Genomic DNA, 14,809 nt, shown 5'->3' on the forward strand with positions numbered 1-14,809 from the left:
AAATCTCCCCCTTTGTGATTTCGAAGTAAACTAACCATGATGTGTCTTTCATCTGCTGCACTAAGCTTCCTTGCAGACCACTGCGTCTACGGTCCTTAGTGTTGCCAGTTCCTTTGTGCTTCTTTAAAAGAGCTTGATCTGCACATCTTATAACCCCAGTCTGCGTTGACTGGGTAGCAAATCTCAGCAAACCTGGGGGCTCTACATTCCATGGTGATGTATAAAACAGCGATATCCATACAGTAGACAGCGATGCATAGCGCACCACGGTTTATTGTACAGAAGTCTGGACTTCTTTTTTGCCTCCCTATGAAATAAGTGCCATATGGAGATAAAGTAGGGCCCCATAAACTTGTACACGTTTTGATTATGTTTATGTGCATGAGACCTATGTATTTTTTCAGTGTCTCCGGCATAATGGTGTACTACATGTACTTTTTAACAGGACATAGGGGGGTATTTATCAAAGGATTGATGTGTTTTTTTTTACCCCAACTTTGGCGCAATATTTTGGTGCAGTGTCTTTTTGTGCCAAAGTTTGGCGCATCTTCTCCACTGTCATTTTTACAACTTTCTCAAAATAACACGGTCCTGTGTGTGATTTTAACTTTAGTCAGTAATTCATCATTTGTGCCAATCAATCTTTGGCGCAATTTTGTGCCTTTAGGTTTTTTTTGCACATGGAAAACACACTTAGCAATGTCAGAAAATGTAAAGGCGTCAAAATACATTAAAAAAATTCTTTTTGTGAAAGCAGCGACGCCTCCAGGGCTGCGCAATACTATCCTGCGACATAGTTGTCTCTGAGGAACCTTTACCCTCCGTTGATCCAGCAATGGACATGACCACACAGGTTCAGGAAAGGTAAGCACTAAAGCAGTGGTCTCCAACCGGTAGACCTCCAGATGTTGCAAAACTCCAACTCCCAGCATGCTCGGACAGCCAACGGCTGTCCGGGCATGCTGGGAATTGTAGTTTTGCAACATCTGGAGGTCCGTAGTTTTAAGACCACTGCACTAAAGTAAAAAAATAAAAATACCCAAGTTGAAAATAAAATCCATTTCACATGGTGGCTATAAACCCCACAAAAGAAAATAACTAATGTCGCTTGCTGATATACTGCAGGAGGGACTCCGAAATGGCTGCTCTACAGGGTAAAATACGCGTCCTCTGTGGGGGTAAGTTCTGTGTAAAAGGCGCTGTGAACAGCTGATTTCAACATTTGAGCCAAAATTACTAACAACTTGCACCAAATGATAAATTTGGTGCATGTCCACGAAAACCTAAGTGAAAAAAAAAGGGTAAAAAGAAACTGTCAACCGGCAAAATTGATAAATACCCCCCATGATCTTTTCCTGTATGAATTTTAATGTGACCCTGAAACGGAAGACTATGGCCTCTTTTCTATGATCCAGCTGTCTCTAATGGATGGCCCTGCTAACTTTATTAGTAAGATTACTGAACACAGAAAGTAGGATTAAATATGTATATAAAAACGTATTTAAATCTCTTTTAAATAGAAAAATTTAAGATTTTTTTGCTTTTCCAGACCATATGGCATTTTCGCAGATGGGAATAAGGCTAGTAAAGGAATAGGCTGGTGGCACCACATGCACCTTTTATATAACAGACCAAGCAGATGCTGCTGATGGAACAGTAATTGTACTATTTTTCCAGGTAAATTAATTTTCATTAATGTAATGTTAGATTAAATTAAATTACTGTAACCCTTATTTAAAGGGTTATTCTGGGAACTGCAAATCTATTATGTTAGACTCCAGGTTCTGTAAAAAATTAAAAAGAAACCAGGCTCACCTGCCCTGATCCCTACAGCTGCCTTTCTAGGGGCACTCATGAAATGGGGAGTAGCGGTGACAAGTGGGGACTGGGACTTTAGATTTGTACTTGCCTGTGCATGGAACATTTTATCTATGAGGAAAGATTAAAAGAATTACATTTGTTTAGTCTTAAGAGATGTTTAAAGGGAGATATGATCAACTTTTTTAGGTATATAAACGGCCCATACAAAAAATATGGGGAAAAACTGTACCTGCTTGCATTCACTTTCAAGCAGATCCTGCAAGAGAGAGGAGTTTCTTTTTTGGATAACTTTAAAAGCATGCAAAGAAAGAAAGTTTGTGAGCTTGCAGGTGTGCAGTTTTATACAAAGTGTGTTTGAAGTGTCGGGTCTTGAGATTAAGGGACTTCGCGGAGTTTACGAAGAGCCAATTGTAGTAATTGTTTTATTTACTATCTGATTCTGTCTGTTTTATATCTGAGCTATCACCATTACAAAAATTCCCTCCATGTTTGAAAACGCTATTCAGTGTACATCTTGCTTGAAGTATCCAATCCTTGAACAGCAGATGTGTCCAAGTTGTTAATTTGAAAGCCCAGATCCTGGATCTAGAGGAGCAACTGACACGACTAAGATACTCTGACAACATGGAGAGGAGGCTGCACTCTGGGGGGGGGGGGGGGGGGGGGTAGGGGGGTGATAATGGTATGGAGATGCAGGACAGTCAGGCAGCTAGCTGGGTTACAGATAGAAAATGGGATAGGAAAAGTGTCAGGGAGGCTAGAGATAACACTGCTGCAACAAGGTACTGCCTCTGACAGCCAGGGGGGCGTCTGCTCCAGTAGGGAGGGGTGGAGAACTGCAGGGCAGTCCAGACAGGTGCTGGTAGTGGAGGACATCGTGGGCCTGCTTGACAGAATACTAGGAGGATGTAGGTAGGTAGTAGGTGATGCCCCTAGTAGGTAGTAGGCAATGCCCCCAGATAGGTTGTAGGTAGTGCCCCAAAGTAGGTTGTAGGTAACGCCTCCAATAGGTAAGTAGTGCCCCCAGTAGATAGGTAGTAGGTAATGCCCCCAGTAGGTAGGTCCCCCAGGTAGGTAATGCCCCCATTAGATAGTGACCCCAGGTAGGTTATGACCCCAGTAGGTAGTGCCCCCAGGTAGTTAATGGCCCTAGAAGATAGTGCCACCAGGTAGCTCATGCCCCTCGCAGTGTCCCCAGGTAGGTCATTCCCTCAGGTAAGTTGTGCTATTACTAGATACTGCCCCTAATAGATAGGTAGGAGATGCCCCCCAGCAGATAGTGCCCCAGGTAGATTGTGCCCCAGTAATAGTGCCCTCAGGTAGGAGATGCCCCAAGCAAGTAGTTCCCCTGGAAGGTCATGCCCCAGTAGATGGTCCCTCTAGTAATAGTTCCCCAAGTAGGAGATGCCCCCAGCAGGGAGTGCCCCCAGTAGATAGTGCCCTCAGGTAGGAAATGCCCCCAGTATATGGAAATTGTAAATCTGACTATAGCTAAAGATAATGATCTGTCCCAAATGGTAAAGGACCAAACGAGAGGGGGACCCCTACTGGATTTGATATTAGCCAACATACCTGACAGAGTGACTAATGTGCAGGTAGAAGGACACCTATGAAATAGTGACCACCTTTAATAAGGAAACCCCTACGAGGAGCCACAACAACAATAAACTTTAGGAAGGAAAAGTTTGATCAGCTCAGAGAGGCCTTTAACCTGTTCAATACCCAGGACGTACCTGTACGTCCGTGGGAATTTCAGTCCCCGCTGCGTGGACCGGACCAAGGTGACTGCTGATATCTATCAGCAGGCACCCCGCGCAAATGCCCAGGGGGGTCATCAGACCCCCATGTCGGCGATCGTGGCAAATCGACGGTGAATTCACACCGGCGATTTGCGCAATTCCGGGTCATACGGGTCTATGGTGACCTGGAAAATAAGGGGGATCGGGGTTGTCCAAGACACCCACAATCCCCCTGAAGGGATAGGAGTGAGGTGGCAGGGGTGCCACCCCTCCTATCTCTGCTATTGGTCGTATAGACTGTAGCCCTCCAGATGTTGCAATACTGCAAATCCCGGCATGCCCAAACAGCAAACAGCTGTCTCGGCATGCTGGAAGTTGTGGTTGCGTACCTCCAGCTATTGCATAACTACATCTCCCAGCATGCCCTTCACGATCAGTACATGCTGGGAGCTGTAGTTTTGCAACAGCTGGAGGCACACTGGTTGGAAAATACTCAGTTAGGTTACAGAACCTAACTGAAGGTTTTCCAACCAGAGTGCCTCTAGCTGTTGCAAAAGTACAACTCCCAGCATTCACGATCTGTCGGTACAGCTGGAGGTTTGCCCCCCCCCCCCCCCAATGTGACTGTACAGCACAGAGCAAACTCCTAGCGGGAAACTCACCGTAACCCGCCAGTGCGAATATACCCTAAAAACACTACACTGCACTAACACATAATAAAGGGTAAAACACTACATATACACCCCCTTACACTGCCCCCCACCCCCCAATAAAAATTAAAAACATATTGTATGGCAGTGTTTCCAAAACGGAGCCTCCAGCTGTTGCAAAACAACAACAACAGCCACTGACTGTCCAGGCATGCTGGGAGTTTAGCAACAGCTGGAACAACCTGTTTGGGAATCATTGGTGTAGAATACCCCTATGTCCACCCCTATGCAATCCCTAATTTAGTCTAAAATGAAGATTTAGAATTTTCTCCTTCAATTTTCTGCTATTCCTGTGAAACACCTAAAGCGTTAACAAACCTTTTGAATTTCACTTTGAATACTTTGAGGAGTGCAGTTTTTATAATGGGGTCATTTATAAGGTATTTCTAATAAGAAGGCCCTTCAAATCCACTTCAAAACTGAACTGGTCCCTGAAAAATTTCGATTTTGAAAATTTTGAGAAAAATTGGAAAATTGCTGCTATACTTTGAAGTCCTTTAATGTCTTCCAAAAGTAAAGACATGTCAACTTTATGATGCAAACATAAAGTATATATATTGTATATGTGAATCAATGTATAATTTATTTGGAATATTCATTTTCCTTATAAGCAGAAAGCTTCAAAGTAAAAAAAAAAATCAAAATGTTAATTTTTTTCATAAAATTTATGGTTTTCACCAAGAAATTATGCAAGTATCGACAAAACATAGTAGAATATGTCACGAGTTATTAATGCTTAAAGTGACAGTGGTCAGATGTGCAAAAAATGTCCGGGTCCTACACTGAAAATTGTCTGGGTCCTTAAGGAGTTAATATTATAAATTGAATAATGTCCTGAAAAAGAAGAGTATATTTAAAAAAAATATCTTAAATTGTCATTGTGAGAGGTACATACCTTGTGAGAATAAAAGTGTCAGCAACAGAACAAAACCAATTTGGATGAATAAAAATATAAAGGGGGCAATAAATGACAAAAAGAAAGCATTTAAGCTACTAAAACAGGAAGGCAGTAAAGGAGCATTAAAAAGCTATAGAGAAAAATGTAAAAGCAGATAAAAGCAGCAAAAGTGGAGACAGAAAGACTTGTTGCCAAAGAGTGTAAATTTACCCCAAATGTTCTTTGATTATATAAATAGTAAATATAGAAGTCTTGACCCTTAAGAAAGTAATGAGGAAGAAATTGCAGACAATGATGAGGAAAAAGTGAATATATTAAAAACACTTGAAATGCTAGGAAAAATACAATGGGATAAGGTAAACTCCCCAGTACATGTCACCTGTCTAACTAAGGAAGAAGCACAGTGCAGCCTAAAAAAAATTTGAAATAAACAAATCAGGTCCAAATGGTATTCACCCCCACATTCTAAGGGAGTTAAGCAATGTAATAGACAGATCCCTATATTGGATAATTTTACTGCACTGCAGTACTCCTTTAAAAAATGTATTTTTTATCACTAATTTAGTACACCGACGCAAACAAAGATAATCCACTGTCTTGTTCCAATCTGTGCTTTGTCTTGGATTCTATCCTCTCATTTCAGGCTTACAATATTCAAATACAGTCTGAAGGATCTCTTGACTCTGAGATACAAGGGATGCTGTTTTGGCACCGCACAGCAGAGGCCATTCAATACCTCTTCTCCTGTGACATTACTTTAAGTGGAGCCAGTGGTAAGAAGGGGTCATAGCTGCCAGATGTCTCCAATACTTCAGACTGCTGGAAGTAGTCTAATGGTTATGACGACCTCCTGGGATCACTCAATCATAGTTTACTAAGGGAGCCATAGAGAGGCTGTGTACTGCAGAAAGAAGTGATGAGAAGCTCTTATTGTGATCACTGTGCATGCTAACAGCCCTGTATCTCTATAGCAGATTTAATTATGTATATAGCCATTGAAGATTTAGGATGTTTGCATTGGTGTCATGGTTCTAAAGACCTATATGCAGAGGAAGAAAAAAACAGGGAGACAGAGGACAGCGCCTCGTGTCTTACCCTTAGCACCAAAACGACAAGGACAGGACTATAGTGACGTGGACTCTATAGAGTGGTCGCTCACCAGAGAGCGAAGAAAACAGGCATATCAACCACTTAAGGTTACACAAATGAAGGTAGGTAGGTGGTGGCAAGCTGCAAGCCCGAGGTCCAGATGGGAGAGGATGAGGTCTTCTCCCATAAACATGTAGACAGAAAACCAAGGAGAAGATGGACCCTATGTAGGCGCTGCTCTCGACCAAAGTATACAACATCTCCTCCTTCATCAGATTGGCATACATATAGGAACATTAGACAATCCTGCACTTACCACCCAGGTACTGTGTGTTCAGCTCATCTCAAGAGGACAACATCCGACTAGCAGGTAAGCTTGGCGTGGGGCGCTCAGAGGCGACTGCCAGCAATTTCGTGCAAAATAGCGCATCTTCCAGCTGGCCCGAAGAAGTGCTATTTTGCACGAAATTGCCGGCAGTCGCCTCTGAGCGCCCCACGCCAAGCTTACCTGCCAGTTGGATGTTGTCCTCTTGAGATGAGCTGAACACACAGTACCTGGGCGGTGAATGCAGGACTGTCTTTGTTATAGTATTTTGCCTTTTTCTGACATTGTTTTCATTGGTCCTAGCACAACCGCAGGATGAGGTTCCCAGGTCTGAATACCCGCCTATTGTATCCTTTTCAGTTCCGATTGTTAATGAGGCATTCCTGTTTAGGATTTCTAGTAGTGCCACTCGGACTTTATTTCTTTTTGTATCTATACATATAGGAACAACAGACAGAGTATTTATACAGTAAAATGGGCACCCAAATCAGGTGGGCGGAGCCAGCATCAAATCCAAAGTTTGTCAGTACGGAACAAAAAATACATCAATTTACTTCACATAGTGCACAACATATTTAAACAAACAGCATACATGTAAAAAGTACTGGAATTACATAGAGTATAAGATCACAGGGTAGCGTTACTGCAAGTCAAAGCTTGGCCTGTGATCCTCTGCTCCGGCAGTGTTAGTTGAAAGCGAGGGAAAGCGAGGGATGTAAATAAATAGAAGCGCATGGCTGTAACAATGTAAACATCCGCATAGTGTAGCGGAGCTGGTAACCAGGGACGCGTTACCAGGGTACGGGATATGGACAGCTTCACAGGTTGCAAGGAAGTATGTAACTATGGACGCATCGCCAGGGCCGGGACCCACGTGGGAACAAAACGCCAATCACAAGCACAGGAGGTGAACACAGTGATGTGAAGCCCGCAGTTCACTCGCGCTGTCAGAGGCAATGTCCAGTGAATATCACAGGCTGCTGGCGGCATTCCTGGGGAGAAGCATAAAGTATATTGGTAAGTATCAAAAGGCAGATGTTATAAAGCATATTATATCTTATATATGGACAGCAGATAACAAATGGGACTAATAGGTTCTATACTACATTGCGCTGTTATAATGGCTATGTGCAAGAAAGTAAACGGCCTTAGTCTATGGAACACAGATGAGAAGTATGCAAAAATATGCACTTATAGCCTCTGAAGTGACTATTAGAGAAAAAATTTATTAATTAAGTGCACATAATCTCAAAGAGATGCTTATAGATAATGATCATAAATAGTATAAAAAAAAACAATAAGAGAGGATAAAAAAATCTATATATACATTATATATATATTAAAATCAGACACATGTATTTTAAAAAAGATATAGCAGCATAAATGAATAGATGGTTAGCAACACAAACAGGATAGCAGCTAATTAATAAATAGCAGCGAAAAACAGCTAGTTGAATAGCAGCATATAGCAGCATATGAACAATTAATAAGTAGCAGCATAATATAGCACAGTGGATAATAGCACAAACAGAGCAGCATATAGAAAAATAGCATATAAGTAGCAGCATAGTATAGCACGCTGAATCAAAGCACAAACCGAGCAGCATATAGAAAAATAGCATATAAGTAGCAGCATAGTATAGCACGGTGGATAATAGCACAAAAAGAGCAGCATATAAAGAAAAATAGCAGCTAATTTGAAAACAACAGAATAAAAAAGGTACCGTTACAGGTCGATATATCGCAGAGATATATGTGGATATATATTAAAATTATCAGCATACAGTGACACCTGTAATAGACAAATGGCAAACAGTATCATCAGGGAGTACAGTTAACAGATGTATCATGCCATGGATCATTATGATCAGAAAAGTTCATATTGAGCTTTCTATTTGTTCATTGAGCCCAAAAGGCATTAAGGTACGTAGCTTAAAAATCCAATAATTTTCACGTCTTTTTAGTACTGAGAAATGCTGAGAGGTCTCTCTTGCTACATTTTCAATGGGCAACATTGAAATGGCTCCAAAATCAGAATTGTGTACTTCTACCATATGTCTAGAGAAACTATGTAATAAAAAAAACAAGATTGGTATTGGTTCTATGTTTATTTATCCTATCTCTTAGACATTGGGTCTAAAGAGTCTGCATGAAAGCATAAATAAGACATCTTTAACCATGAGCCAGCAGAGGAACCAGAGATCCATCATAGGAGCAAAGGAGAAGCCCCAAAGGAATCCTTGACCCGCATGTGTACATAGATGTCATTGGGGTTCCAAGGGGGTCCCAAATGAGTTTAAGGCTAGAAACCAAGTAAAAGCAGGATTTGAATCTTTTCTAATGCCCCTAGTTACTATAAATAAAAATGTAGACTGGATTAAATACATGTATTATAATCAACAAAGATTTGTACATTTTAAATAGAGGATCTTAAAGGACAAGCTGAACAGCTTAGTCCCACATCTACTATGACCTTCCAGAATAGGAGGGCCTTAGATATGATTCTAGCAGAAAAAGGAGGGGTGTGTAAAATGTTTGGGGATACCTGCTGTACGTACATCCCAGATAACACAGGCCCCAACAGTAAAGTAACCCTAGCCATAAAGAAATTAGAAAGCCTGTAATTAGAACTCAAAAGAAATTCAGGAGAGTCAGACCCCTGGGACCAATACTTTAGTGGAATGGGGGGATGGCAGAAAATGTTGATGCAAATAGGAATATCAATTCTAACAAGTTTCATTCTCCCAGCTTTTATCATCTGTTGTTTTCTACCATGCCTGAAGAAGATGTGTGAAAAAGCCATGGACAATGCTACTCCCTTGATGACAAACATCAACTACAAAGAATACCCAGATGAACCCCATGCACCCCTGAAGAAATACCCAAATACTAAAAAACATTAAATATGTAAGGGACAGCATCTGAAAACCTATGTACAAAGTCTGTGGCAAGGGGGGTTATGGAATAGTCATGACTCGTCAAACGTACAGCAAGAAGAAAAAGATTTGGAGCAGTACATAGGACAGATGAGATAGGACTTTATTTTAGGCCAATAATGTTGAAAAATATTATCAAAACGGGGAAATGTGGTAGAATGAAAATATAGAATGAAAATATATTTAAACATAATCATATATATAATAATTCAATACAGTCTATGTCACTTTAATTCAAAGATCTCTGCTTTTAACTTGTGCAAACATTAGCTCATATGTAACAGATGGCAGTAGCCTTCCTTCCAGAGCGTGGTTTATCAAGAGTAAACTTTGTTCGATCAAGTAGATAGAATATATGTTGATACATGTCCAGAAAAAACGCCTGATATTGTTTGCCTAATAATGACCGATCAATAAAATGTCAGTGTCAGGCTGACCTTCTGGGGAAAAGAGGAACAAATTATGATTACTCAGCGCTTACAGAGAAAAACAGGACTGTAAGCTTAGCACATGACAAAACCGCATACACGTACACATACTCGTCATTGAATAATGATCGATAATATGGGTGTTGATTTATGTTAATCTTGAGGCCTTATAAACCCTTGTAAAATGCTTTAGTAAACAGAAGAGATTTGGTAATCTGAACCGTGGGTCAGCTGTCTCATTTCTCCTACGATGCATGCATCATATATTCAATTTGGCCGGGAATAGATAAGCATTGTATACCTGAGGAAGTCATTCTACTTCAGTAGTAAGACTAATCCATTGAATATCATATTTGTATACTTCAAAGAGTTTGCATGTTCCCCCATGTTTGCATGGGCATTCACTAATAAACATACTGGTAGGTTCATATGGAATTTACATTGTGAGTCCCAATGGGGACAGGGACCATGACAATCTCTGTATAGTGCTGCTGAATAATGAGGCACTACATAAATGAAGGAATTACTCTTCTGTCAATATCTCTATACTGGAGACAAGGTAGCACCTTTTTCCTGCACCAACTTTGAACTGTCTCCCAACTGTATTATGGAAACACTTCCTATACTTGTCTCTTGTAATAAAATGAACATCTGGCAGTATAGGCAATGCACCTTAAACACCTCCAACATCTTGTAACAAAGTCTGGTTGTTAAATGTCACGATTCGGCTAGCTGATAGTGGATCCTCTGTGTCAGCGAGGGATTGGCGTGGACCGTGCCGGTGGACCGGTTCTAAAAAGCTACTGGTATTCACCAGAGCCCGCCGCAAAGCGGGATGGTCTTGCTGCGGCGGTAGCAACCAGGTCGTATCCACTGGCAACGGCTCAACCTCGCTGACTGCTGAGAAGGCGTGGGACAGAAGGACTAGGCAGAGACAAGGTCAGACGTAGCAGAAGGTCGGGGCAGGCGGCAAGGTTCGTAGTCAATATGGAAATAGCAGGAGGTCAGGAACACAGTATGGGAACACAGTAATAGCTTTCACAAGGCACAAAGGCAACAAGATCCGGCAAGGGAGTGCAGGGGAAGTGAGGTATAAGTAGGGCAAGGAACAGGTGAAAGCTAATCAGGGTGATTGGGCCAGGCACCATCATTGGTGCACTGGCCCTTTAAATCTCAGAGCGCTGGTGCGCGCGCGCCCTAGAGAGCGGAGCCGCGCGCGCCAAAGCATGACAGCCGGGGACCGGGACAGGTAAGTGACCTGGGATGCGATTCGCGGGTGGGCGCGTCCAGCTATGCGAATCGCATCCCCTCCGGCCATGTCAGTGCAGCGCTCCCGGCCAGCGGGTCTGACCGGGGCGCTGCAGGGATAGAAACGCCGTGAGCGCTTCGGGGAGGAGCAGGGACCCGGAGCGCTCGGCGTAACATTAAATATAACAGGAAAAGTTTTTGGTAAAATATATTTTTGACATGTTTGTCATATGATCTACTACTGTATAATCACTAAAAATGTAATATGTTTTGAATGTATAAACATAAAAAGTTATAGTGCTTAGCTCCAGCCATGTTACCTCCTGTTTTTGTGTTAGGTACAAACCATGAATGGATGTTTGGATGTTTGCTATTGTATCTTTTTTCATGTGGGGAATACATTTTGAAATTATTTATTACTATTATCTAAAGTGTTTAAATTGTTGTTTTAATTGTTGGCTATAGTCATCATGTACTCACCTACTTATGCTGAATATCCATATATCTTCCCCAACAGAATTAAGGACAAACCAGGGTCATCCAACTTAACTTTCAGTGTGGGATTGCTCCTGACAGGACAGCTTAAGTTTGGTAGGGCATACAAGAGATTCATACACAAACTTCCCAAAGGTAACCTGGGATACGATTATCAACAAAACACAATTAACCCGAAAATGCAATGCCTGGGCTACAAAACCCCTATATCTCAGTGATTCCCCTAAAATTTAACTTTTCTTGTTTATGGAATAAAATAAACGTAAAATAAGCAATTGAATGTGCTGTTAAACACCATGCCATGTGCCTTAGTGACTGAAGTATCACGTGGATGTACATCCACAGTCACACAACTAATCGTGGGGACATATGGGTGCACATCCACATCCACTTTAAGAACCAGGCATAATATGGAACGATATTAAAACGCTAACACAATTCCCCCATCTACATGTTCCAATAAATCATTATCATCATCTGGAGGAAATGAGGCAAGCAGTCTACCAAGTGCAGGCCGGGGGTATTTATGGACTATGGATTGACACCTCATCACATGTGTTATGTCCACACCCTATCACAACACATCAACTCAATACCTCCAGAATAGTCATTACATCAGACCAGGTATGTAAATTCAATTACCAACCAATGAAAATAGAAAATAGAGGTAAGTATACTCACATGACCTAGTCCTATCACTTTCCTGTATCATATCTCTGTACCCAGTATCAGTCTTGCAATGTGCTGTGTACTTCTTGCGCATGTCAATGAACTTGTGGTGTCCCGGTACCGTATTGCATACCGTACCTTGTGTGGTGGTCCCCAAAGTAAGAGTTACTACATTCAGGTAGGGTCCTTCAGGTGAGACAGCCCCTAGTCGCCTCCTCCTTCTCTAATTTTAGAGTGCTTATGTGTATATATTTAATAATGTATATTAATATAATTACCTTTATAGCATTACAGGACCTTCGGTCATGTGACTATGTTAATTACTTTGGGTTATGCTTTAGGACCTTTCAGAGGTCACATGGTGTGGTCATGGCCATGATCCTTTGTGCAGATAATTGACAGAAGTTTTGGACCAATCAGCTTAAGGCCAGCCCCTGCCCATATAAGGGAGCTGCAGCCAATGATCGCTCTCTTGGGTTCCGAATCATCTGAGAGTTCAGATCTGCGTAACTTTCAAAGACAACGCTAGGTCTGAAGCCTGCCGGCCTCAGCCTGAATCAAACCGTGAGTCCTAAACTAAATCCCCGCTAAAGCTAGTGTGACTACTGGACCGAAACTAAATCCCCTAAATCCAGTGGAACAATGCATATCAGTCTCCGGACTTTAAAATGCTCAAGGTCCCAACCACAGTCAATATCTAAGAGACTTTGCTTGTAAAGAGACTGTTACTGTTATAAAGCCTTGATAAAATCTTCAGTAAAAGTTTCAACAGTTTTCAGCAAACTCTCCGGTTGTGGACATTCACTTATTTAATACCTCCATACCACTCTTGGTACGGGCGGTAGGACAAGCATTACAGAGGAGCCCTCAACCTGGCATCACGAATAGAAAGGATTAACCAGACACCCTTTAGTTAATGCACAGCTACACCCCATAAACCCTATAACCCCAGTCTACCACAAACTGTTCTATTGCTATGGAGGAGTACCATCTCCTGTGCCGGCCTCGCGCATGCGGCCAGCCTCCATTACCACTTGTTCACATCTCAATGAGTCAGGATTATGTCTATAAAAGGTAATGCAGTAATCACTGACATATATGGGTTTTGTACCCCAGGCATTGGGAGAGATATAAAAAAAAACTACAGTAATTTCTGTTCCAGCGATATTAATCACACCTTTTTTTTTCTCCTCACATTTTCAAAGGTCTCTTGTGCTGCTTTGAAAATATGAAAATATGCGAGAGTTAATTTTCGTGCCACTTTTGGTTTATTTTCATGCCAAAATAGTTTTTTGCCACCATCTTTATTTTTTTGTACTAAATTTGCTGATTTTGGCACCAAATATTGAATCCCGGAAAATTATTGCAGAAACATCTCACATAATATTCTATGATTAATAGTGCCCATCCAAGCGATAATTGTATAAATAAAACATGTCCAGGGGTGTAAGTGCAGGTGCAGTGACCATGAAAAAAATTAATAAATAAAAAGTAAGGTTTTTCTTTTAATTAACATTTTCCAATAATAATTATTTATTTTTCAATAATTGATTAAATAAAACCTTCCCCACCAAAAAAAAAAAAAAAAAAAAAACAAACGAACAAAAAAAAAAACCTACAATCATTTCTGTGCTTTCTACATTAGCAAGGCCTGATGGGAAATTTTTGATGTAAAATGGACTCTTACTTTGAAAATGTCATGTAAAACATGAAATTTATATGACCACGCCCACTTTTGCAAAACTGGTGTGACTAGTGTAAACCTTGGATCACCTCATGTAAAACACTTTGAATATCTGATGAAAAAAAACACAAACTTTTTTACTCGAAGATTTTTGAATAGGACCCCCATCGTGTCTTCGGGGTAATTGTTTAGAGATAACAATAGAAACGTTTACATTCAGTAATGAAAAATCTAAAACTAATAAATGAAAACCAATAAAATGATAACCATTTGAATTCATCTTCTTATAGCGCAGATGTTTCTGTTCACAGGACAAGTTGAATATAATAGAGACAAGACACAATGGCCCTCATTTACTATTGCAAACCCAACATGTTTTGTCGGGTCGTGCGTCAGATTCTGGCGCACATTCTGTCTGTGCTAGAATGTGCACCAAAATTTGTGCCAGAATTGAAAAAAACCAACTAACTCTGTAAAAGGGGTGTGGTCATCAGAGAAAGGGGGCGTGGTCACCGAAAACGGGCGTGTTCCCGACATTTTCACAAAAACCCAACATATTTACTAAGGTTTCAACAGAAAATCTGGTGGATTTCAGCTGAGGAAAGCCCTACAGATCAGAGCATGTGTAAAAAAAAAAAAAAAGCAAAATGTGGGATAGTGGAAAATGTATGGAAACCTTAGTAAATACCATGGGAAAAAAATTGTAGGGAATTAAAGCCCACAAAGAAACCTACACTCCACTCTTAGTAAATCAGAGCCAATGCCTA

The sequence above is a fragment of the Hyla sarda genome, chromosome 5 (genome assembly GCF_029499605.1).
Source record: "Hyla sarda isolate aHylSar1 chromosome 5, aHylSar1.hap1, whole genome shotgun sequence".
Lineage (NCBI taxonomy): Eukaryota > Metazoa > Chordata > Amphibia > Anura > Hylidae > Hyla > Hyla sarda.